Here is a 15000-nt window from a genome sequence, read left to right on the forward strand (position 1 = left end):
TACTAATAGCTGTCATATCCTGCCTCATGACAACCGGATTTAGGAAATCGTCCGCTGTCAAGTTTTATCTCAACACCTGATAACGACCCGATACAAAGAAAAGCCCTAACCCTTATAATGGCCTTATCGAGTGTATGTATCACACACGCCGCCGTCATGAGAAGTAAAAGTGATCACTGATAACGCCCCGGGACTTAAAAAGCTATCAGAGCGGAGAGACGGATTCCTCGAACAGCATCACCAGACAACCCCAGCGCATGCAAATAAAACTATCGCATCCTTTTACACGCAATAAAAGCTAAATCATAAATAACACAGCATGACAATCACGACTCAACAACCCCTCAACAAGTGGCAAGTGGCAGAGGCGACACCGCCCCCTCCCCCCTTGGCAACCGGGGGAGACAGGGGAGGGGGAGGAAAACTCGAGATTAGATCCCGTTCACCGGATACACCGAAACCCGATTTCACTCGCCAACAAGGTAAGGCACATGTCCGTTTCACAACACGGCGTACCGGATTTTCTTTCACGGTCACTACTGAGGGAGGGCAGAAGTGAGACGTCTGTGGGGTGAGTAGGGAGGGGGGTGGGGGAATAACAAGCTTGAATGAACAAACAGGTGGACTTTTTTCGGTTATGACGTTCAAGAGAAGCAGAATCAGCAATCTGTGATTTGTTTTCTTCTCCAGGTAATAATATAACATGAATTTATTGAACATAACTAAACATCCCATGTCTTCTACACACGAGAATCCACACTTATTATAGTTCGGCAAATAATTACATACGAACAATTTAAAAAAGACTGAGATTCTCAGACCATCTCGGCACTTACCACTAACGAGGGAGCCTAATGTATGCTCCCTTAAAAGAAATTGTCTGAAGATACTGTTTACACAGCTGGCTTGTGACACACTTTTCGCAGACACTCACTCGGTATTCAAGTACGAAGACACGGGACTTTCCTCTCCCGTCGGCACAAAGACTAGACACAATGTAAGAGGAGAGTAAGAGAGAAGAGACGGGGAATAGATTGAGAGAGGGAGATGCGAGTCAGTCACCAAGTCGCGTTGGGAGCGAATCACCAACAGCTGCGCCGCCGACAACACACCAACGCTCGCCGGGAGACACTCGCACACTAAACACAAGCGTTGGCTGGGTCACGGAGCGGACCACACGGCTGCCACGAGACTGCGGCGAGGCCAAGGCGCTCACTGGCATGGGTAGTGGCACGTCCCACTCACACACACACAAGCGCACGCACCCACTCGCTCGTAAGAACGCACACATGCGCATACAGTGGTATAAGCAAGTGTACCCACACACACACACACACACACACACACACACACACACACACACACACACACACACACACACACACACACACACACACACACACACACACACACACACACTCACACACACACACACACACACACACACACACACACACACACACACACACACACACACACACACACACACACTCACTCACTCACTCACTCACTCACTCACTCACTCACACTCTCTCTCTCCCCACTCATATCCCCTTTCCCTTCGCATAACCACAGATGTGCTATCTTGCCGCACATTAGAGTGGACGCTTTGTAAAGGGGCGGATCGGGAGTCACTTATTACTCATCCACTTCTTTGTTTCTGCTCGTGATTATCAATTCGTTAGTTTTTCAGTCTTTGCTAAATCAACGTCTGTCTTTATTTCTCTTTTCGCTCTGGCTCTGGCGCTCTCTCTCTCTCTCTCTCTCTCTCTCTCTCTCTCTCTCTCTCTCTCTCTCTCTCTCTCTCTCTCTCTCTCTCTCTCTCTCTCTCTCTCTCCCTTGCCCCCCCCTCTCTCCGACCTTAGAAGACAAAACGACAAAGAGGCGTGAAGGCATGCGAGAGTTAAGAAGCGAAGTGGTACATTGGTGTGTCTACGAGACCTCCCACTCCTATCGGCCACCCCCCTGCCACCCCCACTCCCACCCTTACTTGCACCTCCACCTCATCCTTCTCCTGCACCTGCCTCAATGCCTCCGCCTACGCACTCTACGTCCACGCAGCACAACACAGGCCGAATAGTAATTTTACCGCACACATACACAAACACAAGAATGCGCGCGCACGCATAAGCAAACGCACACGCACACCTCACACACGTACACGTACACGTACACGTACACGTACACGCACACGCACACACACACACATTCTCTCTCTCAATCACTCTCAAACGTAAAGCGTCAACGAGAGGACACCTTAATGAAAAGGTAGTGTGTCTGTCACACCAACCCCCCGAGGGCTGATCACATTCACAAAATGCAGTACCTATGTAATTCTTGCTTAGGTACTACATGTCGAATATCTTGCTTAGGTACTACATGTCAAATATCTTGACATGGACAACGGGTTGAGGAAGACAGAATAATGGGATCAACTTTTTTCATCTTCTGATTCTTGGCTCACTGTTTTTGATTACTGGATCGCATACAACCGAAATATTTTTTTCCAATGAAGAGAGAATACATTTTTCTTCCATCTAAGTGGACATATTACCTCAAAATACACTTAATTCTAACAAATAATCAAATGTTCGATGTATAATCCCCAGAGGCACAACATTACGATTACATACTCTTTCATAAATCAATTAGAAAGTCCACTGGACGGTAAAACTTAAAAAAAATAATAATTTGAAGAAATAGAAGAAAAAATAAATGAGAATAGTCGGAGCTTTTACCTTTAGAGATTTATGTGGAGAAGAGATCAGAGTAAAATGATAAAAGGAGGGAGGGAGGGGAAATGACACAAGACACAGATCAAGGGAGAGAAGGGGAAGAAGAATGGGAGAAGAGAGATAAACGAGTAGAAGACAGGAGGAAGGGTAGGGATGAGAGAAAATGAAATAGACAAATCGACATATTACCTCAAGGTTAATTTGTAGGGGTGAAGAAGCAAGAGCAAGGAATCGTAAGACCAGTCGAGGGAAGGAGGAAGGAAGACGATAAGAGAGATGAGGGAGGGATGGAGAAAGGGGGTGAGATAAGGCATGCGGGGCGTGGGTGTCTGTGCGGCGAAATCCCTCCCCCTCCACCCCCTCCACCCCCTCCCCCTCCCTTTCATACACATCTGTGGTTAAAGCAGAGATGCTACCTGTCACCGCCTGCTACTCATCACCAACTCATCTGTCACTCGCTCTACACCTGTGTCCACCGCGAGAATCAAATGTACATGGTAAAAAAAAAAGAATCACTAATCAGACTTAATCCACAAATTACAGCCTCATCCCCACCCTAAAAAAATAACTAATCCCAAAAGACATTTTTTCTCTCCCTAGGCATAAAAACCTGGGGGTGTCTAAACCTCCTCCTTCCCCCTACACCCTTCTCGTCGTCCCCTGCCCCCCCCCCCCTCCTACCCTCGGCCCACCTGCCTCCGGTGAAGATGATGAGGCGAGACACGCGACGTCAAGATCATAACAGTATCGGTGTACCTGAAGTCCCTCTATGACCGTCTCTCCCCCTGCCCCCCTCCCCCTAATTCCCTAATTCTCTAATTCTCTCCCTCCCTCCCTCTTTTTTTTCTCTCTCCCCCTTTCTCTCTTTTTTTCTCTCTTCCCCTTTCTCTCTTTCTTTCTCTTTCTCTTTTATTTTCTTCTTTCTCTTTCTCTTTCTCTTTCTCTTTCTCTTTCTCTTTCTCTTTCTCTTTCTCTTTCTCTTTCTCTTTCTCTTTCTCTTTCTCTTTCTCTCTTTCTCTTTCTCTTTCTCTCTCTCTTTCTCTCTCTCTTTGCAATTCTTTTCCTCTTATCCCTTTCCCTCTCTCCCTCTCTCTCTAATTCTCCCTCTCCCTCTGACGTAGGCATCTTGACATCTTTCCATCTTTTCACCCCCCGGTTATTTATCTTGGGCCTCTCCCTAAAATCTCTTCGCCCGGACGGTGAGCATACGAGGGATGTCATCATCACTAAGCTCGATTGTAAAGCTGCGTTTGTTCGAGAAGTGCACTTAAAAGGGGGGTTCATTTTGGAAGGTAATGCACAGTAAACCTTCTGACACGCAAATAACCGCTCGCACTTGACTCCGTGAAGCTGCTATGACTCCTCCTCTTACACCGGAAGTGACACATCCGGGGACGATGCCTACGTGTCTTATCTTTCTATTATGCCATAGCTATTTATATGTGATCATGTGTTGGTGTTCGTGTGCGTGTGTGTATGCGTGTGTGTAGGGTAGTATCTGATGGTTGCGTGGGTGGCTGGATGCGTGGATGTTTGCGTGTCATTTGTTTATATGTCTGCGCGTTTTCTGTCAATATACTGTACGGTTCGTTACATTGCTTTACCATAACAAAATTATTATTACCCTTATTTACTATCCAAGAAAACAAAATGACGCTTGAGACTGCAGAATTACACCCGAATACATTCAAAATCAAATCAGGTACACAATTAAAAGCAAACTTGAGGCACATTGTAAGCTTTACGCACAGCACACCTGGTCAGGGGGATATACACTCATGCGCGCACACATGCAAATAGAATACGCACGAGCACCGATATACAGACAAGAAAGTACATAATCGAAAAGGAAGAAACCCGGAGAGACAGAGGTAGACAGACATATATGAAAACATAAGACACACGAACAGGCAGGCAGTCAGGTTGGTAGGCAGACAGACTCACGACAGATAGACTGACACACAAACACAAACACAAGCACAAACACAGACACATACATACACACACTCGCATACATACATACATACATACATACATACATACATATACATACACACACTCACATACTCACACACTCACTCACATACACACACACTTTCTCTCACACACACGCGCGCGCACAAAAAACAAAAACAAAAAAAAACGCTGTGTCCAAACGTCCTCCACCTGTGCCGGTGCAAGTTCCTCCACATCTCAACGCACAACCACCGGTGTACCTGATCGCCTAACTGTCATCTTAAAAATGAGACGATGCCGATCCCACTTTTTACTGCCAATTCCTTTTCCTCTTTCTGTGCTTCTGCCCTTGGCCCTTAGCCCTTGGCCCTTAGCCCTTGGCCCTTGGACCTTCCCCTTGAACTCAATCTGGGCCATTACTAAGCTGGAGGAAAATCTATTTAAAAAGGAGAAACGAGAAGCGCATTGAACAAGATTGCGACACTTTCCGCTACGAAAGAATCGAGAATCTGATCCATCCCTTGTGGAATGTGAGTGGCTCCCGCACCGCCGCAGTCCTACCCAGCTCGCTAGCTCGGACTGGACTTTTCCCTTCCCTTCCCTGTTCTTTTCGTTTTTTTTTTCTCCCTCTCCTCTATTTTCTATCGTTTCCATCCCTGACGTTTATCTAACTTTTCTTTTAACGACTAGCATTTTCTCATGCGGCTAAACTTCTCTCACCTGGATTGCGGTCGGCCGGTGGACCATTAGAGTGAGAGACACCTGGGAAAATCCCTGCTCTGACCCTTCCCCTCATAAACCTATCACACTTTACACTTTACACTTTCCCAAGCCTTCCTCTCTCCTTCTTAGATGATGATGACGGATTCATTTTGCTCCGAGATAAATTCCACTTCCATCTTTTATTAGCATTTTTGTCCTCTTCTTCCACCTTTCTCTCCTCTCCTCTCGAGATCTAATCCTCCAAGGCTAGTGCAGTGTTTCCTGTACCGCAGCGCCACACGAGAGGCACGTCCGGTCTTATCAGAGCAAGAGGGAGGGGAGTGGATGGAAGAGAGAGGGAGATATAAAAACAGAGAGGGAGAGAGAGAGAAAGAGAGAGAGAGAGAGAGAGAGAGAGAGAGAGAGAGAGAGAGAGAGAGAGAGAGAGAGAGAGAGAGAGAGAGTGTGTGTGTGTGTGTGTGTGTGTGTGTGTGTGTGTGTGTGTGTGTGTGTGTCTGTGTATTTGTGACGGGTAAAGTGGTCAGCATCATAACGGAGCTCACCGAAGTGCGTCCTGATCCGTCACCGAGATCCGCCGCGGTGTCTCGGCATCCTGTATAAGTGCCGGTGCGACGTGCCCGGCGAGCCACGCGACTGAACAAGAAGTCACCGCCCTGAGTCTGCGAAAATGTGAGGCCGTCACAATCCGGAGAGAGCATCGAGTCAGACGCGAGTCGGGAAACGCAGGATGACTAACAATACCCATGGCTTGTACCCGCACGCACCCTCGACACACAAAGGGAATAAGCACCTTTATCCACGTCTCAACGCCGCTTGTCTCCTGTGTTGTGCCTCGTCATTGCAACTGGCCTCACCTTTCTCCTACTGTTATGGGTAAAGAACCTATCGGAAGGACTTCGGCCGAATACTAACACTCGAGACGTCGCTCTGGTTCGCAGCTAATGTGATGCAGCGTGCTCCGCGGTCCTTGTGTTGAAACAGCCAAGGTCGATTGCAACACTGAAACTCCTTACACATTATCTCTACAACGCCATCCCTTTCCCTCTCCTCTCCTCTTTCTTCTTCCCCTCTAACTCTATTCAGTTTTATTCAGTTTCATTCTCTCTCTCTCTCTCTCTCTCTCTCTCTCTCTCTCTCTCTCTCTCTCTCTCTCTCTCTCTCTCTCTCTCTCTCTCTCTCTCTCTCTCTCCGTTTCTCGGCCCGAATTGTTATTAGATACAGAATATTCACCAGCACTATAATCACAAAGAAGACACGAAAGCTTCCCTTTCCTTCTCACAACACCGCCTGTTAATTCCATCTGTCTTCGTAGCCTCCCATGCGTTATGCAAGGAAACGAATAACAAAAAGCACCAGACTTCAATGACTAAAAAAGGTAACAAAAAGCACTAGCCTGCATCCTCTCCTCCGCAGCGGGACATTGCCGCAACCCCGGCGCCCGCTCGACACCCATCTACTCCTCCTGCACGCCCATACGGAGCCACCGCACGCACGCATGCACGCACGCAATCCACCCCATCAACACGCCCATAATGACCCAGCCGCACACATGCTATAAACACGTGCACGTCCAGATCTCAAACATTACACGCACGCACGCACATGTACGGAAAGAGTGTAGGGGAGGGGGCAGGGAGGGGGCGAAAGACAGAGAATATGGGAGTGGGAAAAGGGAGATTGGAAGTAGTGAGATAAAAGGGAGAGGACGGAATAGAGTAGAGAGTAGAGAGTAGAGAGTAGAGGGAAAGAGGGAGAGGGAGAGAATGTAGGGATATAGGGAGATGAGATGAGATGAGAGGAGAGGAGGGAGAGGAAGAAGGAGAGTAAAGAAGAGGATGGAGGCAGAGGAAGAGTAGAAAGGGAGAGTAGAAAGGAAGGGAAGGAGGGGAGGGAGAGGAGGAGGAATAAGCGAGAAAAAACACTCCTTACTTCTATGCCTAAGAAAAAGAAAAAAAGAAAAAAGGAAAAGCTATCACCAAAAGGTAGACCTAGTGACCAGCTTAGCTCACGTTAGCTTCGGGGGCACGTGAGGGAGCACTCGATCCCCCTCATCCCCTACTCCCCAGCCAACCTTTCTCCTCCAACTTGTTCTTCCACTTTCCCTGAGACGCTCCGCTCTTGTTTGTTTCCTTGCAAAGATCAACGAAACTCTGTAGCAATTACAACGAATTTTCCCTATTAATTACATTAATTTCTCACGCCGTTGTCCGTTGCTAGATTTCACAAATACATTTCCCAATGCCATTATCGTCGATTCCCCCCTCAGCGGAAAAGAAATCATAACCCAAACATGTCATTCCAAATTTCAATAGGCCTCCGTGCTGCACATAACGGTTAATTCTCTCTCGGACGCACATTGTCCAGACCAGTTTTTTCGTATCGGAAAATTCCCCGGGTTCCCGTTCCCCTCCCCTCTCCCTGTGGTTCTAATTGCGCTCTTCTCCTCTCTGTTCATCTCCTCTCCTCTCTTCTCTCTCCGTTCATCCCCTCTCCTCTCTTCTCTTCTACTATCCACCTCCCCTTCTTCATATTCATCTCCCCCAAAACCTGCCCTCCCCCTTCAGGACGTACTTCCCGAGTATCCTGGTATTTTCCGTTTTTTTTTTTTTTTTCAACCTCTATCCTGCTTTGTTGCCTCCGTGTGTTCAGTACCCATCGCAGCTGAACCCGGACTCTTCTTATCTTTAGTGTGAGGTCCGGTTCTATTTGTGATTCGATTCCATTTTCCCGAGATTCCTTGGGGTTCGCCTGGTCTTTGAAGTTTCCCTGACGCACTGGTTCACCTGAGAACTGGGTCGCCTTTGAATTTGGTTCTCCCTTGGGATTTGGTTTGTGGACGGTGTAATTCTCAACTCGTTCTCCTTTGAGAATTGGTTCACTTAAGATCTGGTTTCCTCTTGTGATATTGTTCGTCGGGGTACTTCCCCCTCGAGATAGGATGCATTTACGACCTGTACTGTGATTTGCTTCATCTGCTTCCGGTTCTCCCTCGTAATGCAATTCATTCGCTCTCTCCTATTTTGTGATTCATATGTTATCTGGTTCTTCCCTCTGCTGTGGTACACCTGTGATTTGTTTCTCACTCATTTGGTTCACCTTAGATCTCTTTCTCCCTTGTCATTCGGCTCACTTTAGATCTGGTTCTCCTTTCTAATGTGGTTCACCTGGTCTCCGGCATCTCCAAGCGTCCAGTGGTTGACAGCGATGATCAATCTCATGACGATCACGTTTCTGTCGTCAGTTCTCCACGACCGGTACAGTCACTGCCACCCTCCAGTACATGCACGACATATGGACGACGAACGGCAAGGAGAGACGGAAATGGGAGTGACTAATCTAATTTACTTCTATGTTAATCCCTCCGCATTGCTGATACATGAGACAAGAGATGCTCCAAAGGTATATGAGGCCACGGAAGAGATCATCCTGCAGGAACGACGTCAAACCGCAGCAGAAGAGAGCAGGCGAGCAGGCAGGCAAGCAGGCAAAGCGATCGCTGAACTTGCGGTGACCGTGAGGAGACCACGCTTACTTCCCAGCTGGAGTCGAACACCTGCCCACGTACAGTCGGTGCATGGCCCCACCGCCCCTTCAACTCACTTGACTTCAACGACTCATTTTAGCGATCTTATCTACGAGATAGGAAGCGAGAGAGACAGTGGGCGATGGATAGGGGGATATGGAGGGGATGGACCGAGAGAGAAGGGGAAATGCTGAGAAGGGAGGGATGGAAAGGACCGAGGGAAGAGAGGGGACGGACGGAGGAGGGGAAGGGAGGGGACGGACGGAGGAGGGGAAGGGAGGAGAGGAGAGGAGAGGAGAGGAGAGGAGAGGAGAGGAGAGGAGAGGAGAGAGAGAAAGAGTACATGGTCCCCTAACCCGTCCGTCAACAATGACGCCGTAACTCAATCACACACTGTAACATATCCGATATCTTAGCCCGGAGTTTGTTGGCGTCTTGTTTCCATCACACTTAAAAGCAAAAGCAAGCAGGCGCTCTCTCCATAGCAAGCAGAGTCTCCCTCGCACACACGCTCCAGAGACACCAATAGGACAGAGCCTACGTTAAAAATGATATCCCTTCTAGCTATAGATAACACGTTCTAACCGGTTTCTCATAAAGTTGTAAAAACACAACTCGTCCCAAGAGACCTGTACCTTGACTGGAGTGTTGGTGGAGGGGTGGGGGTGCAGGGTGGGGGGCGACGTAAGTAGGTAACCCCTGTGTTACCAGGCTGCTGCAATACTGTGTATCCAGTTGAATGACTCTCTCTCGCTTCCTTCCTCGCCGTCTTCCCTGCCACACAGGAAGCACAATCGCTCTCAAGCACAAACAGATACGAGAGCGAGCACACACCAATCACGCCGCAAGCACGAGGTAACCCAAACACCAGCGAGCGGTGTTGCCACAGCCACGTCCCACGTTACACTGGAGGTACCGGTACACAAACTAGCCGGGAGGGGGAAGGGGAAGAGGCGATGGAGGGAGGGGAGTAGGAGCAGGGAAGGAGGGGGGGAGAGATGAGAGGTAGAGAGTGGGGGAGTGGGAGGAGGCTCAGGCTCGTCGGACCGGTACGGGAGAGTGGGTGAGTGTGCCGGCAGGAGACCTCCACACACGGTTACAAGTGGTAATTCTCATTCTCTTTCTCTCCTGCAACTCACTCTCTCTCTTCCTTCTCATTCTCCATCTCCCTCTCCCTCTCCCTCTCTCTCTCCATCTCCATCTCCTCCTCCTCCTCCATCTCCCTCTCCCACTCTTTTTACTTTCCACATAGCAAATCCGGCCAGATATGGTACCTTACACCCTGCAGGTGGCAATCCTCAGGGGTGTCATGCTGCTCAAAGGGGTAATGCACACCGCTGCGGTAGAGATGGAGATGAAGTGGAAACGGTAAAGAGGGTGAGGAGGAAGGCAGAGAGTAACGGGGGTGAAAGAGGGAAGGGGGGGGGGGAGAGTAAGCGTGAGATTAATGGAGGAGACAGAGTAAGAGGGGAAAGTATTAAATTGTGAGGGGATGGGGATGGGGGAAATAAAGGGGAAAGAATAGGGGGCATAAAAGGGGGAAGGATAAGGGGAAGGGAAGGGATCTGAGAGAAATAAGGAAAATGGAGGGAAAGGGGAAGGAGGGAAGACGGAGATAGATGGAGATGAAGATGAAGAGGAAAGAAACAGCAAGGTGAGGAAGAGGGGTGATAGATATAGATGGGGAAGGGTGGGGGGAGAGGAGAGGGGGGGAAGAAAGGAAAAGAGGGAAATGAAAAGGGGGTATGGCGATCCTTCCCGCGCTGCGCTGGTCAAGGTCACCGCTCACTCAACCCAAACTCCAGAGTCGGCCAGGTGAGGTAACGGCTAAATATACAGTTAACCTAAGACGGCAAAGGTGGGCCCGCTGCCGCTGCCACCTGCAATAAGAGGGGTGTTGGGTGGCACGCCGACGCCTTGTGGCGCCACATGCAACTTCTGTAAAAACCACATCTTCTGCTGTTGGGTGCAAGAAGACCGACAAAGCCGCGACCGTACTTCCCCCACGTCTGTACGCCATCACCTTCACACCCGATATATTTCCACACTGAGAGAATTCCTCGAATGATGCAATCACAGCATCCACGCAAACCCAGAATTCCATTGCCCCGGGTCGTATCACCTGTCACGGCCATGCAGTCGAGTCAACATCCAAGGCTTGGAACACCTCCAATAATCGCGCTAGATCATAATCCTGAACCCCAGATAAAATCACACCACCGGACACCACAAGCACAAGTCTAGACACAGTCACCACCAACACCTCGCCATGACATCACCAAAACGCGGACTCGCTGTCACTGACATCACCACTGCACGCAGTTGATGGCATCACCACCTGCCACACATGCAGGGCGAGGCTCTCTGACGCCCTGGACGCACCTCGGCGGCTCAGCTTTTTCAAAGAATCGCATTTCCTCGTCGCTTCTAAAATGCCGCCACTGATAACAACGGAGAGAGGGATGCACCCAAGCTCTCCTGGGCTCGGGGTGGAATAACTCTAAGACATCCAAGAAATACACATGAGCACACTCGCGTCTCTCGTGTGTATGGCGAGTAATCCCGACAACTTTAAAATATATCAAGGGTTTGAAGTGTTGCGAGAGAGACGTGGGAGGGAGGAATTGGAGGAGGGAAGTGTGATCGTGTGCGAGTGCGGGCGCGAACCCTGGTGACAGTACATCGCCTTCAAGGGACCACAACCATCAGGTTCCTCGCCTCCGCGTAACCTCATCCTAACCCCTTCCGGTACTTCCGCCGCAGGTAATACGCGGTGTAAAGTGATATTACGAAAAAAAACAAAAAAACAGCTTTGCTCTTTCTTAAAGGCGTGGTGATCTGATCCGACATTTGGTCTATTGCGTATGTGCCGGTAATACAAATCAAGTAACAACCACTATATGCACACGATAGTGTAGAAGTCAAAGTCAATAAATATTTATTGTCAGCCATTAGCCATTAACAAACAATTATCACTCACAATTCCTTCAATCGTACCTCCGTTCTCTTCTTTTCCAACGATTACACTTCCCTCTCACTCTACCTACCGATCTTTTGCTTCAACCCCAGTGCCAATTATCCTTCCCTCCTCGCCTCTTTTATTATTCCTTTTCACTAACACCTTCTCCCTGCCTCCTCCCTCTGTCTCCCTCTTGCACACCTCTCTGCCAATGCTTACATCCAGCCTCAAACTCAAGAAGCTTCGTTTACAAACATTAACCAGAATCGGATCTCCTCAGGTTGATCCTCGCGAACAGAAGGGAAGTTAGGTGATGAGTGAACTGTCTATTAATTTAATCCTATTTAATACTGCTCATGGATAAGGCCACGATTGATGACGCAGCGAATAAGTATACGCAAAAATAAACTTATAAGAAGCACGTGACATGCTTACGTAAAATCCTTCCGTTTAGGTTCGCCACGCCCTTGTTACCGGGGGAAGTAAACATTTCCTAATAATCTCCGTGTCTATACAAACTCCCCGACAACTGCAAGTACAAAATCCCTCATGACGCCCTCACCAAGTCCACACACCGATTTCAACAAACCCTTAAAAAATAACGAAAAGAAAAATCATCCAGACTGGCAACCACAAAATCCGGGTAGGAGCAGAAAGACAGAGAAAAAAATGAAGAACCAAAATACATAGTAATACCATCAAACCTGACACAAATAGACCACGTGAAAATAGACCCCAGCAAGTGCCCCACATCCACCCCCACCCCCCCACCCCCTCAGCCCCTGCCCAACTGCGAGTAGGGCATATGGCAAGGGATGGACTTTCCTAAAGGGCTATCTGACAAACTAATGCGTGGTTAAAAGCCGGCAAGAAATAAGGTCAAGTAGTTGCGATTGCTGTCGATTGAGAGCCGGTGTGGGCGAGAGGGCGGGTGGGGTGAGGGGTGTAAGGATGGGGGGGAGGATGGGAAGAGAAGGAAATGAGAAGAGAAGAGAAGAGAAGAGAAGAGAAGAAAGTGGGAGGAGGAGACGAGACAATGGAGGAGGAGGAAGCGAGGCGGGAAGAGGAAGCGAGGCGGGAAGAGGATGAGACGAGACGAGGGAAGAGAAGGGGGAGGCAGGACAGGCAAGGAGGAGGAGAAAAGTATAGAGTCTCTGCCGTCACCTATCAATATCCGGAAGGGCTTCGTGCCAACCCCTTCGCCCCTTTCACCATAAACCCTCGAGCTCACGATGCTTTTACCCCGTCACTCACAATAAACATCCGAGACATTTTAAATCAACATGGACTGAAATGCCCATATCATCATATTTTCCCCTAGTTGGATATGGATAGAATCGTATGCACTGGGGCAAAATGACTTAGAATAAAGAGGAAGAAAGGCAAAGAAAGCAATAAAAAGGGAAGAGAAAAACGCTGGAGGGGAAATGGAAGGAAGGAAAGGAAGGATTAAATCAAAACGAAGACAATTCACATTCCTTTCCTGCTTTGGTGACTAATGGGCGTTCCCTAAAAACAACTAAGGATTCGCATGTATTTGAAAACAATTATAAAAAGAATAACAAAAAATAATGGGAACAAATCATTATAAAAATGAATATCAATAATAATGAAAACTGAACCAGTGGTTGTAGTAATAACAATAACACCTAAAGCAGAGCACGCTACAGTTCGCCTTTCTAAAATTTAAATAATAAAAACATTGCGGATACTTTCAGAAATAAACACTGCAAGCATTTTTTTAAACGCATCAGGAAATACCGACATAAATTGGGTTTAATAGAGACCGCGGTGAAAGCTTTCATCAGCTTACATTTACAATACCAGGCAGGTAGCGGGTAAGCGAGTGAGTGATCAAGCCAGCCAGGTAGCCAGGTAACGAGCTAGCCAGTGAGCCTCAATCTGTTAAGAATCTTTCGGTCGCATCAACCCGAAAAAAATAAGAAAATAACAATAATTGCTTACAAAAATAAAACAATAAGGTAAACTTATAATAAATATAACAATAAAGGAATCATAGCAAAATTAATTTAAATAAAATCTCACCATGACGATGCACTTCTCAAGGCCTCAGAAAAATTCGCAACCTACAAATCTTTTAAAAAGTCACCATTCTCCCCTTCAATTCACACTGTGTGAGGGTGCAGCATCACCATCATTATAACCAATGGCCAGTGAGGATTTTTATGGCAAAGTTATATAATATCTTTCTTCCTAGAGGTAATCGATACTCGGAGACTTTGGTTCACGGTTCATCAAAGCTGATCAGAAAACACAGAATATATTTTTTTAATCTTATGCATATCCTTGAGGAAGGAAGGGAAGGGGAGGGATGTGGAGAGTGAGAGGGAAGTGGAGGGGGAGAGGGAAGTGGAGGAGGAGAGGGAAGTGGAGAGGGGAGGGGGAAATGGAGAGGGGAGAGGGAAGTGGAGGAGGAGAGGGAAGTGGAGAGGGGAGGGGGAAATGGAGAGGGGAGAGGGAAGTGGAAAGGGGAGAGGGAAGTGGAAAGGGGAGAGGGAAGTGGAGGGGGAGAGGGAAGTGGAGGGGGGGTGGGAAGCGGAGGGGGGGAGGGACGTGGAGGGGGGAGGGACGTGGAGGGGGGAGATGGACTTGGAGGGGGGGAGGGACGTGGAGGGGGGAGAGGGAAGTGGAGAGGGGAGAGGGAAGTGGAGGGGGAGAGGGAAGTGGAGGGGGAAAGGGAAGTGGAGGGTGGAGAGGGAAGTGGAGGGTGGAGAGGGAAGTGGAGGGTGGAGAGGGAAGTGGAGGGTGGAGAGGGAAGTGGAGAGTGGAGGGAAAAGTGGAATGGGGAGAGATAAGTGGAATGGGGAGAGAGAAGTGGAGGGAAAGAGAGAAGTGGAGGGAGAGAGAGAAGTGAAGGGGAAGAGAGAAGTGGGGGGGAGGGAGAAGTGGAGAGAGAGAGAGAAGTGGAGGGGAAGAGGGAAGTGGAGGGGGGAGGGGGAAGTGAAGGGGGAAGAGGGAAGAGGGAAGTGGAGGGGGGAGGGGGGAGTGGAGGGGGAAGAGGGAAGTGAGAGGAGGAGAGGGAAGTGAGAGGAGAGAGAGAGAGGAGAGAGAGAGAGAGAGGAGAGAGGGGGGGAGAGAGAGAG

General features: G+C 48.6%; 1 protein-coding gene across 3 annotated transcripts in view; it reads right to left on the bottom strand.

The window, feature by feature from the left end:
- The window catches only part of LOC125030918 (moesin/ezrin/radixin homolog 1-like), a 100151-nt gene that overhangs the window by 65435 nt on the left and 19716 nt on the right, over window positions 1-15000 (bottom strand). Inside the window, exon 1 of one of the 3 annotated variants that reach the window (XM_047621285.1) lies at window positions 9573-9827. The exons of 1 other annotated variant lie outside the window; for it this stretch is intronic. The gene's annotated coding sequence lies outside the window, so the exon portion shown is untranslated. Of the gene's footprint in view, window positions 1-836; window positions 1207-9572; window positions 9828-15000 lie in introns of those variants that run through there. One more of the 3 variants, XM_047621281.1, reaches the window with a different exon arrangement.

Source organism: Penaeus chinensis, chromosome 12 (genome assembly GCF_019202785.1).
Source record: "Penaeus chinensis breed Huanghai No. 1 chromosome 12, ASM1920278v2, whole genome shotgun sequence".
In the NCBI taxonomy this organism is placed as follows: Eukaryota; Metazoa; Arthropoda; class Malacostraca; order Decapoda; family Penaeidae; genus Penaeus; species Penaeus chinensis.